This window comes from Aethalodelphis obliquidens, unplaced genomic scaffold (genome assembly GCF_003676395.1).
Source record: "Aethalodelphis obliquidens isolate GAN/ISIS:26980383/991018 unplaced genomic scaffold, ASM367639v1 scaffold43, whole genome shotgun sequence".
Classification (NCBI taxonomy): Eukaryota; Metazoa; Chordata; class Mammalia; order Artiodactyla; family Delphinidae; genus Aethalodelphis; species Aethalodelphis obliquidens.
Genome location: NW_020837987.1, coordinates 12088671 through 12110460, shown reverse-complemented (window position 1 = coordinate 12110460; position 21790 = coordinate 12088671).

Genomic DNA, 21790 nt, shown 5'->3' with positions numbered 1-21790 from the left:
TTGGTGAGATTTTTTAAAAAATATTTTGGCCACACCATGTGGCATGTGGGATCTTAGTTCCCGGACCAGAGATCGAACCCGAGACCCCTGCAGCGGAAGCACGGAGTCTTAACCGCTGGACCACCAGAGAAGTCCCGGGAGTCAGGATTTGAACTTACATCTGTCTGGCTTGCTGTGTCCCTGACCGGGCACTTGGACCCCAAACAAAGAGGATAAGGGCAGCCTGGTGACCCTGGCTCTGGAACTGAGCAGAGTAGAGATCCACAGAGCTCCCTGAGTAGGGCTGGGCCTGGAAGAGACTGCCAGCTGCTCTCATCAGAGACCCTCCTCCTCTGTTCCATCACCTGCCCACCAGAGACCAAACCTCATGGCCAGTCCTAAGATATGTGATTATCCAAGAGCAGTTCTGGGGAGGATCTGGAATTTACCTTTCTTGTTCAGCTTGGATTCCTCCACTCACTGTAAGTTTTTCTGGAGTCTCACAGTGCCCTGGGCTTCTCCCTGCAAAGCCTTGGTCACACTTGACCTGGATCACACCTCCTTGTCCTTCAGGGCTCAGCTTCCTCCAAGAAGCCCTCCCTGACTGCCCAAGATGGGTCCAGCGCCCCCTTGAGGCTCCTTCGTCCCAACTCTGCACACTCTGGGTCATCACTGCCTGGAGATGGGTCTGTCTCCCCCACTGGATTGTGAATCCTGGGGGGGGTCAGAGCTGGGGCTGTCATTGGTCACCTCTGTGTCCCCAGCACAGGCCGAACACAGAGGAAGGGCTTGGGAATATTTTTATTGGATGGATTTGCCATAAATTCTCCAAAGACACTAATGCAAGAGGGGAGGACGTTTAAAGTGATGGTCATCTTGGGTCAGGCTCATGACCTCAGAGCTGGGAAACCTTGAGCACATCACTCCATCTTTCTGAGCCTCAGCTTCTCTGTTTGCAAAATGGGGTGTTGGGAGGATTCTGGGGATGTTACATATGAATCTCAGGGCCTGGCACCTAGAACTCACTCAGCACATAGCTTTCATCACTATTATTATCCAAGATGGGGAAATGAATGGTTTTCTGGACAAGCACTTATTTTATCTTTTCCTAATTTGTGTGAGGGGGGCAAGTATGAATAAGTGTCTTAATCTGATTATAGAACACCAAAAAAGAGCAATAGATAGCTATTATGAAAGAACATACTGAAAAGAGGACAATAAAAATCTCCCACAGGGCTTCCCTGGTGGCGCAGTGGTTGAGAGCCCGCCTGCCGGTGCAGGCGACACAGGTTCGTGCCCCGGTCCGGGAAGATCCTACATGCCGCGGCGCGGCTGGGCCCGTGAGCCATGGCCGCTGAGCCTGCGCGTCCGGAGCCTGTGCTCTGCAACGGGAGAGGCCACAGCAGTGAGAGGCCCACATACCGCAACAAAAAAAACCCCAAAAAACAGAAGCAATATTGTAACAAATTCAATAAAGACTTTAAAAATGGTCCACATCAAAATAAAAAAATTTAAAAATAAAATAAAATACGGCCTCATGCTTCAATACCACGGAACTGGCAACTCTATCCCCTCCCAGGGCCATTCTGAGTTCTCTCTCTCTTCCTCTCTGGAAATAATCGACAAAACCTTGGGATTATGTGTTGGGGGGAGAGATGTGTTCTCATCTGAGCTGGGGCTCAGGTTACAGCCACCAGCTGCAGGCCCTGAACTTTCTCCTGACAAAAAAATACCCAGCAGCTGTCTCCACTCTCTAAAGGGAAGGAACAAGGTTCCAAGGGAGGAAACATGGCCAGGAAACTGGGAGGCCCCATGTTCTTTTCCTTTGCTTAAGTTATTTTTCCTGAAAATCAGCCACACAGCAAAATAATCTATACAGTAGGATTGCATGAATATAACATTCAAAACTAGTCAGATCTATAGTGTTGAGAGATGCATAGCTTGGTAATAAACATACATATCTATAGAAAAGCAAGGAAGTGTTTATCACAACGCAGGGTATGATTTACCCTGGGGGGAGGGAGGAATTTGTGATGAGCAGGACACGTGGGGCTTCTGGACTGACCGTTTCTTGATGGGTCATAGGACCATGGAGTTTGCTATGTTTTTTGTTAAACTGTGTTTGGGGCACATGTCTGTATGCATGATACATATTCCATGACTTTAAAAAATGTTTTTTACAAGCAGCTACTCATTCAGGTACAGCAATGGAATGAATGTTATGTCTACTTTCTAGAATGTTCCATGGATGAAAATCTGAACCCAGCGGTACAAGTGCGCATTTTAAAAAGACCAAATGCACAAAACAGTCAGGTGAAGCTTCTCTCGTTTATGTTGTGGACACTGATCATATTTCTTCCTGGTGTCTGGAAAGTGTCACATGGTGAGAATAGTCGTCTTGGCTGGTGACTAATCCTGCGTTTTTGTCTGAAGACTTTAACTAAAGGACAAAAGAGAATAAACTATTTTATTTATTTTTCTGAAAGAAGATGTGTATTGTTGTCTTCAAATTCTTTGAATACTAAATTATGTTAACGTTTGCCAAACATTATAAATATCTACTTGAAGATGGCAACACAGCAGAAAGACAACTGGTAAACCAAATTTAATAAACAACATGAAGAGAGGTAGATCATATTCCCTTGTGGGCCTGAAAGCTACCACATGGAGGGAAAAATCACATATCTTTGGGTGTGTCCTCTTACACTGTTGCTGGGAATGTAAATTGGTGCAGCCACTATAGATAAGAGTATGGAGGTTCCTTAAAAAACAAAAAATAGAGTTACCATATGATCCAGCAATCCCACTCTTGGGCATATATCTGGAGAAAATTCTAATTCCAAAAGATACATGCACCCCAATGTTCATAGCAGCACTATTTACAATAGCCAAGATGTGGAAGCCACCTAAATGTCCATCAACAGATGAATGGATAAAGAAGATATATATATAATGGAATATCACTCAGCCATAAAAAGAATGCTATTTGCAGCAAAATGGATGGACCTGGAGATTATCATATCAAGTGAAGCATGTGAGACAGAGAAAGACAAATATCATAAGATATCATTTATATGTGGAATCTAAAAAAAAATGATATAAATAAACTTATTTACAAAATAGAAATAGACTCACAGACATAGAAAACAAACTTATGGTTACCGGGGGGATAGCGGGAGGTGGGAGGGGGAGATAAATTAAGAGTTTGGGATTAACACATACACACTACTATGTATAAAAGAGATAAACAGGGCTTCCCTGGTGGCGCAGTGGCTGAGAGTCCGCCTGCCGATGCAGGGGACACGGGTTCATGCCCCGGTCCGGGAAGATCCCACATGCCGCGGAGCGGCTGGGCCCGTGAGCCATGGCCGCTGAGCCTGCGCGTCCGGAGCCTGTGCTCCGCAGCGGGAGAGGCCACAGCAGTGAGAGGCCCGCATACCGCCAAAAAAAAAAAAAAAGAGATAAACAACAAAGACCTACTGTACAGCAAAGGGAACTATATTCAATGTTTTGTAATAACCTATAATGGAAAAGAATACATATATATGAATATATATATATATGAATATTCATATATATATATGAATCACTTTGCTGTACACCTGAAGCTAACACAGCACTGTAAATTAGCTATACTTTCATTAAAAATGGTTTTTAAAAATGACATATATTTAAGCCCTAAATGCAAGGAATTGGGCTATGGAGGACATTAGGAGAGGGGTCGTGGTAATGAGGCACATACGTCTGACCCACGACTAGAGAGATTTTATTCCAACTGAAATAAGGTTTATGCAGGAATGAGGCCACCCTCCAGGGCCACCCACTCACACACCAGGAAGGTTTTGAGCTTAGAGGTTGAAGGAAAAAATGAATCATTTGTACATTTTTCTTTTTTTTTTTCCTGGCTAGAGCTGGCGTTTCCATTAAAATGCTCCGTGGCCGCCTCACCCTAGTTACTTGTTTTTGTTTTTTTTACCCTCAGTGTCATTTCTATAGACATTCTTTATCTAACGATGTAAGTAATATATGATTACTATAGAAAAACCTCGATAAACATGGAAAAATGAGCCATCGTTTTGCCACGTATACACCATTTAAACATTTTGCTGTGGAACATTTTGCTTACTAAAGTTAGATTATTGGTTTTAATTCAAAGAACGTAGAAGCCTTTTGGGGACTTCCCTGGCAGTCCAGTGGTTAAGACTTTGCCTTCCAAGGCAGGGGGTGTGGGTTTGAGCCCTGGTAGGGGAGCTAAGATCCCACATCCCACATGCCTCGGGGCCAAAAAACCAAAACATAAAACAGAAGCAACATTGTAACAGATTCAATAAAGACTTTAAAAATGGTCCACATCAAAAAAAAAAAAAAAAAAATGGTCCACATCAAAAAAAAATCTTAAAAAAAAAAAGAATGTAGGAGACTTCAAAGTAAGCCATATCAGTCTCCCCATGGCACATAAAAATAATTATTATTACTTTTAAAACAGCACCACCACCGACAGGGCCCAGGGCCGCCATATAGAATGAAAGGAAGCTTTGAGGGGGAATCAGGACTCCTGCGTTCTTCTCCTTCTCTGTCATCAACTTGCCCTGTGACCTTAGCAAGATCCTCCCCTTATCTGGCTTCAGCGTTTTGCCTCTGAAATTGGAGGATTGCAGCAGAAACGGTTCGAAGCCCTGGTCACACGTTAGGGTCACCTGGAGAGCTTTTCCAATTACGATGCCTACGCCCCATCCCAGATCAACAGGTCCAAACTCTCTGGGGATGTGGCCAGGGCATTCCGATGTTTAAAATGCTCCCCAGGGAACTCCAATGAGGAGCCAAGGTTAAGGATCACCATCCCGGGAGTTCTCTGGTGGCCTAGTGGTTAGGATTCCGGGCTTTCACTGCTGTGGCCCGGGTTCAGTCCCTGGTTGGGGAACTGAGATTCCCACAAGCCACACAGTGCAGCCAACAATAAATAAATACATGAAAAGAATCACCATCATCATCTTTTAATCATCCTTTATCTGGGGTTCTGAGTCAGTAGTTTCCAGGGAGGAGAGAACCCAGGCTACTGCAGCTGCTCCAAGGAACATGCCTTGAGAATCACTGCCGTAGATGTTAGTTAACTCTCTCCCTGCTGTGACATCCTACAAGTTGATGAGTCTCTGGTCATTATAAACAAAACCGAGAAGGATTGGGAGTCTGGGATTAGCAGATGCCAACTACTTTATATAGGATGGATAAACAACAAGGTCCTACGGTAAAGCACAGGGAACTATATTCAGTATCTTGCAATAAAACATCATGGAAAAGAGTAAGAAATAGAATACAGATACATGTATAACTGAGTCACTTTGCTGTACAGCAGAAATGAACATGACATTGTAAATCAAATATATGTCAATTAAAAACAAATGATTCCTGGATGACAACACGTTTTTAATAGTGAAGTCCTCTTGTGGTTGCCCCATAAAAGGTGGTTTTGTGGTTGGGTGGATCAAACACACCCCAAATCAGTTGGGATGTCGAGACTTATGATACCACAAGCACCAAGAGGGTAGGAAAAGGTTTCTTACTCACAGGATGGATCTTTCTGGAGAGTCCAGGGCAGGCACAAGGCAGTCTGGTGGCTTGAACAGAATTGGAGTGAGTTGGGTCTTTACGGTAGGTGGGGCTGGGGGTTGTAAGCCTTGACCTTCACACCATTGCCAAGGACAGGAGGGAGTGGGCTTTTCTATGAGCTTTCCCAGACATGGGGCGGGTGATCTAAACGCTGTGGATGGTCAAACCTCAAAAAGAAAGTCGGGGGACTTCCCTGGAGGTCGAGTAGTTAGGACTCCACACTTTTACTGTGGGGGGCCTGGGTGGCCCCTGGTTGGGGAACTAAGATTCCGCACAAGCGCGTGGCCTGGCCAAGTGGTTGGTGGGGAGTTGGCCCCTTTATGACAGAGGTGTTACACTGTGAGTACATTTATACATGATTACAAAATGTAAGTGGCACAAGGAACGGGCAGACCTTGCTCTGGGCTGGGTACTCTGAGTCCTCTGTGCTGAGGACTAAAACTTCACAGTGACCAGCGGGGAAAGGGCTGCATCCAGCATCACCCCATTTTCAGATGTGGAAGCTGAGGCCCATGGAGCTGAATGACTTGTCTAAGTTCACACAGCCTAGGAGTTCGGAGCTTAGCACTTGAACCCAGATCAGGCCTCCAGAGATTAGACCCTTGGCCACTCGTGCTGTTTTCTCTCTCTTTTTTTTAAAAAAATAATTAATTTATTTTTGGCTGTGTTGGGTCTTCATTGCTGCGCCCGGGCTTTCTCTAGTTGCAGTGAGCGGGTGCTACTCTTTGTTGCGGTGCGAGGGCTTCTCAGTGCGGTGGCTTCTCTTGTTGCGGAGCATGGGCTCTAGGCGCGTGGGCTTCAGTAGTTGTGGCTCACGGGCTTAGTTGCTCTGCGGCATGTGGGATCTTCCCAGACCAGGGCTCGAACTTGTGTCCCCTGCATTGGAAGGCGGGTTCTTAACCACTGTGCCACCAGGGAAGTCCCACGTGCTGTTCTCTTTTTTTTACAGGAACACAATGCAAACAAAATCCTTTGTTCATCCATACACATATTTTCTCTTTTTTTGCTAATTCAGATGGTAATGCGCAAATGGTAATGTGCATCCAGGTCACCTCGGTTAAAATGCAGATCCTGAGGCAGTAGTTCTAGGCTGGCGCCTGGTGTCTGCTGTTTAACCAGCTCCCAGATGATGCAAAAGGAGATGGCAAGCACTGTTCTACACTTGCCATTTTCAGTAAACAATACTTTTGTTCTATCATCTATCCATGTATCCAATCCAACTTTTTTTTTTTTTTTTTTTTTTTTTGCGGTACACGGGCCTCTCACTGCTGTGGCCTCTCCCGTTGCGGAGCACAGGCTCCGGACGCGCAGGCTCAGCGGCCATGGCTCACGGGCCCAGCCGCTCCGCGGCATGTGGGATCTTCCCGGACCGGGGCACGAACCTGTGTCCCCTGCATCGGCAGGCGGACTCTCAACCACTGCGCCACCAGGGAAGCCCCCTGCCAACATCTTGATTTCAGACTTCCAGCCTCCAGAACTGTAAGTGAATACATTTCTGTTGTCTTAAGCCACCCAATTTATGACAGGTGGCCAGAGCCATTGCTTCTGTGATTGGCTGTGACCAGCACACCAGCTTCTGGTGGCCCCAGGTGGTCCTGGGCTTGTGGCAGCATCACCCCATCTCTGCCTCTGTCTTCACGTGGCTGTCTCCTCTGTGTCTCACTGTGCCCAAATTCCCGTCTCCTCCCTTTATAAAGACACCAGTCATATTGGATTTGGAGCCCATCTAGAGATCCTTAAAGGATTACAGCCGCAGGGCTTCCCTGGCGGCACAGAGGTTAAGAATCCGCCTGCCAATGCAGGGGACACAGGTTCAAACCCCGGTCCAGGAAGATCCCACTTGCCGTGGAGCAGCTAGGCCGGTGCACCACGACTACTGATCCTGTGCTCTAGAGCCTGCGAGCCACAACTACTGAGCCCACGTGCCACAACTACTGAAGCCCGCACACCTAGAGCCTATGCTCCGCAACAAGAGAAGCCACCGCAATGAGAAGCCCACGCGCACCACAACGAAGAGTAGCCCCCGCTCACTGCAACTAGAGAAAGCCCACACGCAGCAACAAAGGCCCAACGCAGCCATAAATAAATAAATGAAAAAAAACCAAAAAGAATTACATCCACAAACACCCTATTTCCAAACAACGTTGCGCTCCAAGGTACTGGGTGGACCTGAATTTTTTTCCTTGGCCGCACTGCGTGGCTTGCAGGATCTTAGTTTCCCAACCAGGGATCGAACTCTCGGCAGTGAAACCTCAGAGCCCTAACCACTGGGCCGCTAGGGAACTCCCTGGACCTGAATTTTTAAAAGACACTCTTCAGCCCAATACGCCGCCTTAAGCAGAAAAGGCTTTGTTGGAAGTTTCAGAAGTGGGCTCAGAGAGACTCTGACAGCTTGACAAGAAGAGGATCATCCTACAATTTTTCTTTTAAAAAGTAGTTCTGCTTAATTTCCTTCTGCACACACATCACTTTACATGACTGGATAAACATGATCGCATAGGTGGTGACCCTTTGTGCCCTTTGTGGTTTAGGTCCACCCCCCACCCCACCCCATTCCCCTATAAATGCCCCTTTTCCCTGCATAACCAGGTTAACTAGGGACTTGTGTACTTATTGAGCACTTACTGTGGGCCAGGAGCTACTAGAAGCCCTTTACACGTCTCCCAGTCACCCTGCAAGGCAGATACTATTGTCTCCATTTTACAGATGAGGAAACTGAGGCCCAGAGAGGTCACCTGAGTTCACACAAGTCCCAGAGCCAAGATTTGGCTACGCTGTAACCCTCACCTTTATAGCCTGACACAGTCGTTCACATTTTCTCATTGTTCATGGACTCACAGAGATACAGAGGTTATTTGCAGTATTTTATTTTTGACCAAAAAAAAAAAAAAAGGAAATCCTATGACATACAACTTTTCTTGCCTCTCTCTGTGCTTACTCAAAGGACCCCAGTCCATACATTCCGGGTGCATAAGACACCAGCGTGGTGTTGCACCATCGTTTTCAGCCACTCTCCCAGCAATGGCATTTCCGGTGTTTCTGATGTGCTGCCCACGCAGGTAAGCCACCCTGAGGCTTGAAACCCAAGCCCCAGGCCAACCTGCATTGCACTAGAAATCCTCACTTTTTTCTGAGCCTACTAATTGTCTTGTGCACATCAGTGATTGTCTTTATTTGTCGTGTGTACTCAAGTCTTCCTTCCTTAAATGTAACTGGTCAAATTAGACCACTGTTTAGTGGTGTGTTCAGAATGTTTGGACACATCTTCTTCTTTTTTTTTTTTTTTTTTGGCCGCACGGTTTGTGGGATCTCAGTTCCCCCGCCAGGGACGGAACCCGGGCCATGGCAGTGAAAGTGCTGAGTCCTAACCACCAGACCACCAGGGAACTCCCGGGCACATCTTCATTTTTTTAATGAACTAGGGGACTTTTTAAAAACTGCGACGTGATTCTGACTTTTCTAGGGGGTGAGAGGTATCCTGAAGAGTTTGCCTGAGCCTTGGTGTCTATGTTTTTTTTTTTTAAAGAAGATGTTGGTGGGTAGGAGTTTATTAATTAATTAATTTATTTTTGCTGTGTTGGGTCTTCGTTTCTGTGCGAGGGCTTTCTCCAGTTGCGGAGAGCGGGGGCCACTCTTCATCGCGGTGCGCGGGCCTCTCACTATCGCGGCCTCTCTTGTTGCGGAGCACAGGCTCCAGACGCGCAGGCTCAGTACTTGTGGCTCACGGGCCTAGTTGCTCCGCGGCATGTGGGATCCTCCCAGACCAGAGCTCGAACCCGTGTCCCCTGCCTTAGCAGGCAGATTCTCAACCACTGTGCCACCAGGGAAGCCCTATCTATGGTTTTTATTGGGGGTTGGTCACGTAAGCCTGGTTACTCAGTCTCCAGCCCCTCCAGGGATCAAACTCAGCAGCCTGGCCCAAACCTCCCATGAACAAAAACAGGCATTCAGCATAAATCGCATTGTTAGCATAGACTCTCTGCCCCAAGGCCCCAGGGGAAACAGAGACATTCTTATCAGGCAGTACATTCCAAGGGCTTAGACGTTCCCTCCCAGGAGGCCAGTACTTTTTTTTGAAAGTGCAAGGGCCAAGCCCACTGAGTTAACCCCTTACCGCACAGGGACCATCTCTGGAGCCTACAGAGAGGAGGCTTGAGTGCCAGGATTGGAGGGAGGGAAACTGCTTGCCACAGACTCAGGAGGCCTCACCTATTTGGGAATCTGCAAGGTGGGAGGGTGTGGGAGAAGCAGAGATGGGGAGAGACCCTGGGAGGAGTTCAGGGAGCTGGGATCAGGGACCACTGCCCCAAGGAGCTCAGAGAGGAACTCATGCTATAGCAGTTTCCGGTAAACCCTGCTCAAAGCCAGCTGAGTGTCCTTTTGTGCCTTGGTCACATGAACAGACCCACCCTTGTTAATCTCGAAACTGTTCTCCCTGAGGAGACTGTTTACTCCCTCCCTCACACCTACACACCCACAATCACAAACACACACAGGCATTCACACAGCCACAGACATGCAGACACACACCAAGGCATAAAGACTCATTCACAAATTCACAAACCATTACCCACCTTTTAAAACACCAGGCACCTGCTAGGACTTTCAATACAATGTTAAATAGATGTGGGGAGATTGGGCATGTTGCCTTGTTCACAATCCTAGGAGCAAACACTTCAAGTATGATGAAGTTTATGATATAGTATTTTGTTTTATCAGATGCCCTTTATCTGGTTGAAGAAAAATAAAATGGAATAGAATAAAATAAAATAAAAAATGAAATGAAATAATATACCATGCACCAACACCCATCAGCCCAGATACACACACACACACGAGCCTACAATCAACACAGATCTATACATACACCCACACAATTCTCTGGGTAGACATACACACCCACTCATACACACACTCACAAACACACATTCACGTGGACACACGCACCCACATACACCTAATGGTTGAGACACAAACCCACGCTGGCATCCACACTGGGGCACTGACGTATGCACACGCAGTTTCACCCACCACAAACACGTGCAAACACACACTCAGAGACACACTTGTCAAATCACACACAAGGTTCCCATCTTCACACCCCCTCTGAGTAGCCCTGAGACTCTGGACAAATTTGTCCCTTACTGAGTATCTGTCCCTCCTTTGAGTGGACACAGGCTTCCCTGCCCTGCCATCCTGTGTCCCCAGCACGAGGATCCAGTGAGACCCCCAAGGTGGGAGGTCCCTTGGGTAACCTGAGACAGGGCTTTCACTATTATTTTTAATCCAAGGGGGCTTCAAATGTCACCAGCAGGGCCCAGTCCCCAAATGCAGCCTGTTGGTGCCTCCCAGGCTGTGGTTTCAAATGTGCCAAGATTTTCAGGGCAGAAGCCCCAGAACTGGAGTTTTGACTCCAAACCAGCGCTTATCTGGACTGACCTAGCCGCCATTCAACTATCACCACGGAGAAGAACAGTGAATCACAGACGTGGAGGGGATAGATACCACCCTGTGACAGGTGAAGACCTCCTGAGTCCCCCACCCCAGGGCCCAGGGTGGTGTGACAGGAAAAGAGGAAATCGTTGGGGGGATAAGATGAAGAGGGATTTCTGGAAGAGAGACTTGGAGCCTGGCTCACCCCTGGCACTGCCAATTATAAGCTGTGTGACCCGGGGCTGATTACTTAACCTCTCTGGGCCTCCACTTACTCATCTGAAAGGGGGATCATAATAGAGCTTTCCTCTCAGTTCAGATGTAAGGATTGAAGAAGATACTGTGTCAGTGTATCAGGGGCTGAGAACCGCTACCCTAGGGTTCCAGGGGAGATTCAGACCCCACAGCAGGCGTTCTCAAACAGGTCGTGCATCAGAATCACCTGGAGAGCCTTTTAAAACACAGATTGTTGGGCACCTCCCTCAAGGTTTCTGATTCTGTAGGTTGGAGGTGGGCCCGAGAATATGCATTTCTAAGTTGATGCAGCTGATCTCGGGATCTGACTTTGAGAACCACTGCCCTAGAGGAAAGTCCACTTTCTGCAGCCTGGCATTCAAAACACAGGCGGAGGGACTTCCCTTGGGGTGCAGTGGTTAAGAATCTGCCTGCCAACGAAGGGGACATGGGTTTGAGCCGGGAAGATCCCACATGCCCCAGAGCAACTAAGCCCATGTGCCACAACTACTGAGCCTTCGCTCTAGAGCCCGTGAGCCACAACTACTGAGCTGCATACCACAACTACTGCATCCCCCGTGCCTAGAGCCTGTGCTCTGCAACAAGGAGTAGCCCCTGCCCGCGCACAGCAACGAAGACCCAACACAGGCAAAAAATTAATTAATTAATTAATTAATTAACGAAACAAAACACAGGCGGAGCTTTGGAGCTTAAGACGGCAGGCTAGTGCTCCGCACACCTTGAGCGCTCAGGAAACGCCATCAACCTCATGATTTTAACCGTCAGTCCTAGAGCGCCTCCTGGTGGGGACCGTGGGCGCACCCTGAGAGCCACCGCGGGCGCGATTTTAACCATCGGTCTTGGAGCGCCACCTGGTGGATAGTCGGGCTACGGCAACTTGCCTGAGTTGACACCGTCTCCGCAGGCCTAGACGAAGGAGAGGCGAGGCGTCCTGTGTGAGGGGCGGGGCCAGCAATGAGGAAGGCGGGGCCTTGTGGGCATAAGGCTTTGGGGAACCTGATGGCAGGAAAGGGGGGTTCTTTTCTGTTCCTGGAGTCCTGGCTTCTCACTCCGGCTCTTCTAGGACCAAGTCACATCCCTGGGAGTCTCAGGGCGCCCCCGTCTGTTTGATCCGGTCAAGGGTCGGGACAGTGCCTCTTCGAGGTTCGAGCCTGGGGCACGCTCCCGGCCTATCTGCACGCCGCGACCTGCCCCCTACCCCAGGGACCTCTGCAAGCAATGAATCTTGGCACCAGAGGGGTCAGGGATTACATGTGAATAAATCCCGATCACTACGGCCCCGGCTCGGGCCTTTTGCACCAGCTGTTCCTGCCTCCTGAGTGCGGTTCCCTCCTGCATCCTCCGGCCTCACCCCTCCCCTCCTTCGGGTCTTTGCTCAGAAGCCACCTACATTTTAGTGAGGGCTTCTCTGAACAACCTTAACTAGGTCATGACCGCGAACCCTCTCCCGCCCCAGCTTCCTCAGGCCCCTGCCCTCCTGATTTTTCTGGTCTGCAGTCACCACAGCACAGGGGAGAAGCTTGTACTTGTCTAGGAAGCTTATGATTTGTCCCCCGATGATGCTCCGCGAGGGTCTGTGCTTGTCCGTCCCGCTTCCTGCCGCAGCCCCGGCGGGGCCTGGATCCGCGGCTCCCTCGGGCCTTTCCCGGGACGCCGCCTTCTTTTCCCGCCAGAGGCCGCCGCGTCTCCTCCGTCCTCCTCGGGGCCCGCGGCAGCTCCGGGGCTTCCCTCTCGGGGACCAACCCGCTGCTGCAGGGCCTCCGCGGGCTCCGCGCGCCGCGCTGTCCAGGCGGGAGCGTAAGACTTTGACGCGCGGAGACGGCGGGAGACGCTCCTCCCCGCGCCCCCTCGGCTGGCTCCCACCCCCGCGTAGCGTTCTAGCACCTTCCTCGCCCGGCGCATCTGGGCTCGGGTTGCCAAGTCCGCGCGGTTCACGCCTTCCGTCAGTCACTCAACAACCAGAATCTGCGCGGCCACGTGGGCGGGCACCGTGACGGCACTGGAGACGCGGCGAGGGCCGGGGGGACCCGACGGACCTCAGAGCCGCCCTGGCCGCCGCGCGGAGCCTGAGCGGCTCTGCTGCCCTTCCCGCCTCACAGAGGCCCCTCGGCCTCAGCCACCGTCCCGAGTCCTCTGCCAGCTGCGCCGCCGCTGCTGGCCCATGGACACTGGTGGCAGTTGGAAGCGGGAGGAGGGGGACTCAGGCTGTGGTGGCAGCAGCAGTGACGTGGGACAGGGGCTCCGGGAGCAGCGGCTGCATTTCTGACCTTTGGGCAACCTGACCTTCCCCTTTTTGCTCTTTGCCTTCAATACCCGTGTCCTCAATGCCCTCTATTAACCCCCCAGACAAACAGAGTCAGTGCACTGTTTAGAAACAAATAAGTGTGCAAGTGACAATCAGAGGTCTGAAATAAAGTGGGGATGTGCGGGGAGGGTTACATTTTTAACAGGGTGGTCAGGGAAGCCCTCCTAGGAATGTGGCATTCGAAGAAAGACCCACACGAAGTGAAGGACACAGCCCTGCAAATATGCTGGGGAAGGGCACTCCAGGCAGCAGGAACAGCAAGTGCAAAGGCTCTGAGGCAGGAATATGCCTGGCGTGTTCCCTGAACAGCATGGATACCTGGGTGGCTGAAGTCACGTGAGAGTGGTGGACGATGAAGCAGAGACGGGACGTAGGGACAGAGTGAGTAGACCAGTGCTGTCCAAGAGAACTTGCTATACTTGCCTGGTATGGTAGCCATGGCCACGTTGTGGCTTTTGAGCACGTGTAATGTGGCTGGTATGGCTGAGGAAATGGATGTTCAATCTTATTTAATTTTAATTACGTTTAAATTGCCCCTTGTGGCCATTGGTTACACTATTGGACAGAGCAGGTCTAGACCACCGTAAGGTCTGTGGCTTTGACCTTAATTGACATTGGAAGCCATTCGAGGGTTTGGGGAAGGGAGTGATTGACTGGACTTGACTTCTTAATCAAGCCAGGTCATAAGGCCAGCCCAGATTCAAGCGGAGGGGAAACAGACTCCACCTCTTGATGGGAGAAATACCAGGCATAGACAGGGAGGGAAAGAATTGATACTGGCCATTTTGGAGACAATTCTCCGCAGTGCGCCCTCTGGCGGCGGCTGGCAGAGAAGAGGCCGGAGTCTGTTTGCCCTGCTCCACTCAGAGTGGACACGACTTAACTCCACCTTCCTGACCCCAGTGTGAGCATCTGTCAGGGGCAGGTAATAAATTGTGGGAAGGTGTTGGCTTGAATAAGAATCTGTTGAGAGAAGAGTTCTGACTACAGGTCACAGCCGTAAGGTCATTCTTTTTTTTTTTTTTTTTTTTTTTTGCCACACTGCGCAGCATACGGGATCTTAGTTCCCAGACCAGGGATGGAACCCGCGCTCCCTGCAGTGGAAGCGCGGAGTCTTAACCACTGGACCGCTATGGAAGTCCCTATAAGGAAAATTTGGAACAGAATCTTCTGGGAACCATGGTCACTTCTTCAACAACTTTTTTTTTCATAGACAGCTGGTAACCAAAGGATAGCATAGAGCGAAAAGACGGACCGTAAAAGGTGGATTTGTTTAAAAGGAGTCCTCTGTTGATTCCATTCACCTAGAAGTCCATGATCTGTCATTCCTGTGACACTCTCTAATCAAATTATTTCATTTGATGACTCCCAAGATATTCATTTTAAGTTTTGTGTACAGAATATAAGAAAGTACTTGCTGTCTGAAGCCAGAGGAAAAAGACCTGAATTTTTCCAGGGTTGGCAGACTGATGTTACGAAGTGTATTCCACAACAGAAAAATGGCAGTGACTGTGGAATCTTTTGCTCCACACCACACACACAAAAAGGCACTGCAAGTGCCTCTCCAGAGGGCAGCCTTTCCAGTGTTCACCAGAAGACATGCTTGAGTGTGGAAGAGGATTCACAAGTTGCTGTGTGAGTGCGCCCTGGGCTGAAACTCAGCAGGGACTCTGGGAAATCTGACCAAGTCAGAGCAGATGATTTTGTTGCTTGAATCTCCAAACACTTATTTGAGTTTTTACAGATGTTTCAGATCAGTGGTGTTGGGCCACTCTTGCTACCTCAGGTTTATCTTTTTGTCCTTATTCATTTCTCCAGTTACCATGTACTATTTTTTAATGTTCGGGTTGGTTTCAGGTTTCTTTTTCTTTTTGTTTTTTGGTTTCAGTTTTAATTTGATGAATTCCATGCATCCCCTCTCCCTCATATTTAATACTTATATCCAAATGCATGCATATAGACAGGGCATGCGGCGCAGAGGGTGTTTTTGGTTTTTTTTTTCAAGTCTAAAAATGAAATAATCGGGCTTCCCTGGTAGCGCAGTGGTTGAGAGTCCGCCTGCCGATGCAGAGGACACGGGTTCGTGCCCTGGTCCGGGAGGATCCCACATGCCGCGGAGCGGCTGGGCCTGTGAGCCATGGCTGCTGAGCCTGCGCGTCCGGAGCCTGTGCTCCGCAGCGGGAGAGGCCGCGGCAGTGAGAGGCCCGCGTACCGCAAAAGAAAGATGAGATTACCCTGAATTATTCAAGTAGGCCCTAAATCCAATGACAAGTGTTATTATGAGAGAAAGAAGAGGAGAACCCCATGTAAAGATGGAGGCAGAGATTGGAGCCAAGAAATGCCAGGAGAGAGAAGCTGGAAGAGGCGAAGAAGTCTCCCCTAGAGCCCTGCTGACACCTTGATTTCGAACTTCCAGCCTCCAGAATTGTGAGAGAATACATTTCTGTTGTTTTAAGCCACCCAGTTTGTGGGGATTTGTTACGGCAGCCTTAGGAAACTGACACAAATCTGGACATAGATTGGCTTTGGATATCATTGTAGATATACGTACAGATAAGGACGCAGCTGTAGATACGACTGTAGCTCTAGATAAGGATACAGCTGTCAGTGTAGATATGGATGCAGATGTACTTAGACGGAAACCTACAGACAGAGACAGAGATAACACAGATCTTGAGGAAACCCTGATACAGGAATGGAGCCAACCTGGGCTAACCATGGGGGCACTGCCAGAGGGAGGCCACCGCAGATGTCACAGACACAGCCTCCCACAAATGCTCCGCAGCCAAACTCTCAAGGTTTTCTGGAGAATCCCAAATATCTGAAATGGCTTTCTTTAATGGCCCCAGAAAGCCTGCTCTTTTCTAGTTGCTAGATAATCATTTTGCCCCCCACCACCAAAGTGTAGAAGCAATACTCGTCCCCAAACCATCTGAAGCTTTCTCTTATCTTTCTCGTATAAATCCCGTTTTGCCTTTATGCACTGACAGTAGTCCAAGGCCATCTGCCTCCCCTTCCCACGCTGATAACTCTCTTTAAGTTAGACACAGGGGTTTGGAGCCCAGGAAAGAAGAGGGAGCTAGAAAGGGCTGAGAGAGGGGGCGCTGGGCCCCTAGGGAAAGTCAGGAGGGGAGTGCCCACCAAGCCGCTTGGGGATCCAGCAGCCAGCGCCTTTAAACCAGCTCCAAATGAGCGTTGGGGCAGCTCTGGGAAAGAGGTCCCAAGAAAACTCCTTTAAACATCCCTGTCTTAGGGACAGGAAAACAGGCCCAGATAGGAGGGGACATAGAAAAGGGTAAATGCCAAATACTTTGATTCAGGCTCAGTTAAAATTGGTAGTTGAAACCAAGTGATGCAAATTAGAAATATGTCTGTCATACAAATGATTAGGGGGAAAAATGCGGAATAGAAAAGAGGTACTCCCTTTACCCCGGTACTTTACTGCCATCTGCTGGAACGGTGTTGTAATGAATATAGAACACCACGACGTTAACAGCGCCCCCTAGAGCTGTAGAATAGACAGTCACAAAAGTATCTAATGAGAAATCTTGAAAGGACAGATGGTTAACAAAAATGCTTTGAGAATTGCAAAGCTCTGAGGGATTTATGAGCCTTTATTATCCGCGGTAAGACTGCAAACCATCTGTCCTAAAAGGAGAAAAAAGAGATCACCCAGGTGGGATGAATTCTTACTTAACTTAAATCTTTATGTATTCTGTGTCTCATCATCGTGAAAATTTAGTCTGCTTTGTTTGCTGAAAGGGGTCAAAAGCTTTCCCCCAAATGTTCTGCTTTTAGCATTAGCGTCAAAGGTCTTATTGTCTCCCATTCAAGAAGCTCTGCCCCTTCCTAGCTGTCCTCAGGTAAACTGCTGCCTGACTCTGCCTCAGTTTCCTCATCTGTAAAATGGCGATTCTTGTTATGAGGAGCCAATGTGTTCATGCCTGCAATACGCCTGACACAGGGAGTGCTCAATATTACTGCAGACTGGTTAAAGGCACAGACTTGAGCCCAGCTCTGTGTTCAAGTTCCAGCTCTGCTGCTTGCTGGCTGTGTGATCTGGGACACATAACTTAACCTCTCTGTCCTTCAATTTGCTTATCTGTAAAATGGGCATCAAAAAGCATGTCTATCCACACAAATGAACTTATCTATGGAACAGAAACAGACTCACAGATATAGAGAACAGACTTGTGGTTGCCAAGGCGGTGGGGGGGGGGAGGGAAGGATTTGGGATTGGGATTAGCAGATGCAAACTAGTATATATAGGATGGATAAACAAGGTCCTTCTGCATAGCACAGGGAACTATATTCAATACCCTGCGATAAATCATAATGGAAAAGAATATGAAAAAGAATATATATGTATGTATAACTGAATTACTTTGCTGTACAGCAGAAATTAACACATTGTAAATCAACTATACTTCAACATTTTTTAAAAACTGCGTCTATTCATAGCGTTGGCGTAAGAATTAAATGTTCATGCATGTAAAGTACTTAGAGCCGGCTACGTAGCAGTTACTTTATGAGTTGCCTGAAAAGGTGTCCATTTTATAGGTGAGGAAACTGAAGCTTGCACAGATGCAAGCCTTTCCTTGAAGGTTGCTATCCTGATTGCTATCCTGCCCAGCGTCTCTGCGAGGCCAAGGTGGGTGGTATCCCCCCCCCCCCCCCCCCGCCCCTGCCCTGCCTTCTTTCCCACCACATTTGCATCCCGCATCTCTGTTTTTAAAGTGAATGCGTTTTTTATTGTGGAAAAAACACATAACATCCAATTTACCATTTAAACCATTTTAAAGTGCACACACAATTCAAGTGCACTTAGTACATTCACTGTGTTGTGCAACTTCCATGTCTATCTAGTTCCAAAATATTTCCACCCTTAAAAAACCCTCGTATCCGTTAAGTAGTCACTCCCCTTTCTCCCTGCCCTCCAGGCCCTGGCAACCACTCATCTTTCCGTCTCTACGGATTTGCCTCTTCTGGACATTTCAGATCAATGGAATCGTACAGTATGTGGCCTTTTGTGTCCAGCTTCTTCAGTTAGCATCATGTTTTCAAAGGTCCTGTGTAACATGGATCAGAACTTCATTTCTTTTTAAGGCTGAGTTGATATTCCGTTGTATGAACAGACCACCTTTCTTAATCCATTCATCTGCTGGTGGGCATTTGGGTAATCTCTGCCTTTTGGCTATAGTGAATAACGCTGCTCTGCACATTCGTGTACTAGTTTTTGCTTGAGCACCTGTTTTCACTTCCTTCAGGCATATACGTAGGGGTGGAATTGCTGTGCCTCAAGACTGTACCTGGGAATGGTAATTCTGTTTAACCTCTCGAGGAACTACTAAACGGTGTGCCACAGCGGCAGTGGCGGTTTCCATTCCCACTACGAACATGGGAGGGTTGCAACGTCCCCGTGACTGTTTGTTTTTAAAGTACAGGCTGCAAAGCATGAGGCCCCCTGAGATGGGCGCTCGCCCCAGCCTTCCCGACACTCTCAGGCTTTAATTGCTTCTGCCCATGTTCATTCTCCAATGCCTCAAGCGGGCTCCCTCATTCTTTGGGCCTCTAGCCCTGTGGCCATATTAACTCTGGATGTAGGCAGACCTGGGGGTCCAAATCCTGACTCCTTGCTTATTCTGTGTGCTCCGGGCAAGTGGCCTCAGTTTCCTCACCCTCTTCGTGCAAACACCAGAAGGAAACCTGAGGGAATTTCCCTGAAATCTGGGTGGAGGGAAAGGCGTTCTAACTCTGACTCACAAGCCAGAAGCAATCAAAGAAAAACCAATACATTTGATTTCTTACAAATAGGGAATCCCCTGGTGGTCCAGTGGTTAGGGCTTGTCACTTTTACTGCCGGGGGCCTGGGTTCAATCCCTGGTTGGGGAACTAAGATCCCACAAGCTGCGCGGTGAAAAATAAAAAAATAAATAAGTAAACTTTTACATGGCAAAACCACCACAAGCAAAGCCTAAAGATAAAAGACAGGTTGGGACAGAGTAAATTTTACGTGATGTGATTTTTTTTTTTTTTTTTACCACAATACTAGTATTAAAAAAAAAGGCAGGAGGGAGAAAATTATTTGCAACACATATGACAAATACAGGGCCTTTTAGTACCTCACTATGTACTGTTCTGCCTGGAGATCCACAACCAGAGTCTGATCAGGCAGAAACATCAGACGGACCCCAAATAAACATTCTTTAAACAAAGAGGATGGGGAGGATTGTCTTCTTCACAAATGTCAATATCATAAAAGATAAAGAGGCTGAGGAAATGTTTCCGATTAGAGACCAAAGAGACAGGAGGACTAAATGTAACCCAGGGCATTATTGATCGGGTCAACAGATACAACTGGAATACAGTTAGTAGGATAAATACAAATAGCACAGCCATGTTTAATTTACTAGTGGATAACGGTAGCGTGATTATGTGAAAGCACCCTTAACCTTAGTTAAAACACACTGAAGTGCATAAGGATAAAGGATCATGAGGTATGCCACGCAATTTACTCTCGACTCAGAAAAGAAGTGTGTGTGTGACACATACAGACACACACACACCAGTGCAAGCAAATGGAACACAATGTTCTGTAACAGGTGAGTCCAGGTAAACGGTACACAGGGGTGTTCTTCGGACCTTTTTTGCAACTTTTTACCTTTAAAGTTGTTTCCAAATACAAAGTTAAAAAAGAAAAAAAGGAACCGTCGGTATTTTAAGAGGACTGCCAGCAGCATGCAGTCTGGAATCGAGTCATCCTTAAAATAAAGAGCCAAACCGAACAGCTGACAAAATAAACACTAGCTATGCGCCTCTTTCTATAGGAATAATTGCATCTCTGGGCTTAAAGTTAATTCTAAGCAACTTGAGACCAACCAATAAATTGACTTTTAATCAGAAATTTAAGTAAATTATTAAAAAACTTCCTCTGAAAGTGCTGTCAACATGGGTCTTGGTGAGGCCTCGCGTGGCAGGCAGTGTTCCGGGGAGGGGACTGGCACAGTGTCTCCCATCTATTTCCCCAGCCCCTTGAATCTGGGTCGGTCTAGATGACGTGGTCGATGGACACGATGTGGGGGAGGGGATGCATCGGGACTTCCAAGACCGGGTCGTGAGGTCCTGCGGCTTCTCTCTGGGCATCCAGGATGCTCCCTAGTGTGCCCCGGCTGCCGTGCTGTGAGAAGCCTGGGCCACAGGGAAGGCCAGTGTGGGCACTCCAGCCACAGTTCCCAGCCAGTAGCCTGCCCCAGCCGCCAGGCGTGGGAGTGAGCCATCCTGGACATCCAGCCAGGCCAGTCTTCAGGTGAGTCCAGGCCCAGAGACCACCTGACCGACCACAAATGCCTGAGACTTCAAGTGAGAACTGCACGGCCGCCCTGTCAACCCATGAAACAGAGAAAGACGGGGGTGGGGGGAGGGGTGTGTGTGTGTGTGTGTGTGTGTGTGTGTGTGTGTGTGTGTGTGTGTTTAAAGTGAGTTTTAGGGTTTGCTATGCAGTAAAGGATTCACCTCGCCCAAAGAAAGGTCTGGCCAAGGCGGGGCTCTAAGCCCTGGGAACATCCTCCCAGATAAGGGTCTTTTTTTATCCAGGTGGCCTATACCCGAGATTTATGCTGGGGACCCTGGGCCACACGGCATCGGCTAGTCTCTCTGGAGACTAAGGTCCACCATGTGGGATGGGTGGCCAACGTGACCAAGCCCAGTACAGACCCTGAAAACCAAGGCCCAGGTGACCTTCCCTGTGCGTGCTGTCACATGGCTGCTGGGAGAAAGCAGCGCTATCCGTGTGACTTCACTGGCAGAGACAACCGGAAACCCGCGGCTGATCTCTCCTGGGCTCCGCCCTGTGTGCCTCTTCTCTTTGCTGATTTTTTTTTCCTTGCTGTGACAAACTAACCGTGCGTATAACAGCTTTTCTGGGTTCTGTGAGTTCTTCTAGCAAATGACTGAACATGAGGGTGGGCCTGGGGACTCCTGAACTCCTGGGTTACCAGCAGGAGTAATCACAACACCCGGATGCCGGGCGCCTCGCCCGCTGGAATTCCCCCTGGAGGTCTGAAGGGCTCCTCAGAACACTTGTTTCCCATGGGAAGTAAATGCAACTGGCACATTGGGACTCGTGCCTATTTTCCTCAGGACAGCCCAGTGCATACCCCCTGGAAGGTGGTTCATTCACATCCACTGCAACACTGACTTGCCGTGGAGAAG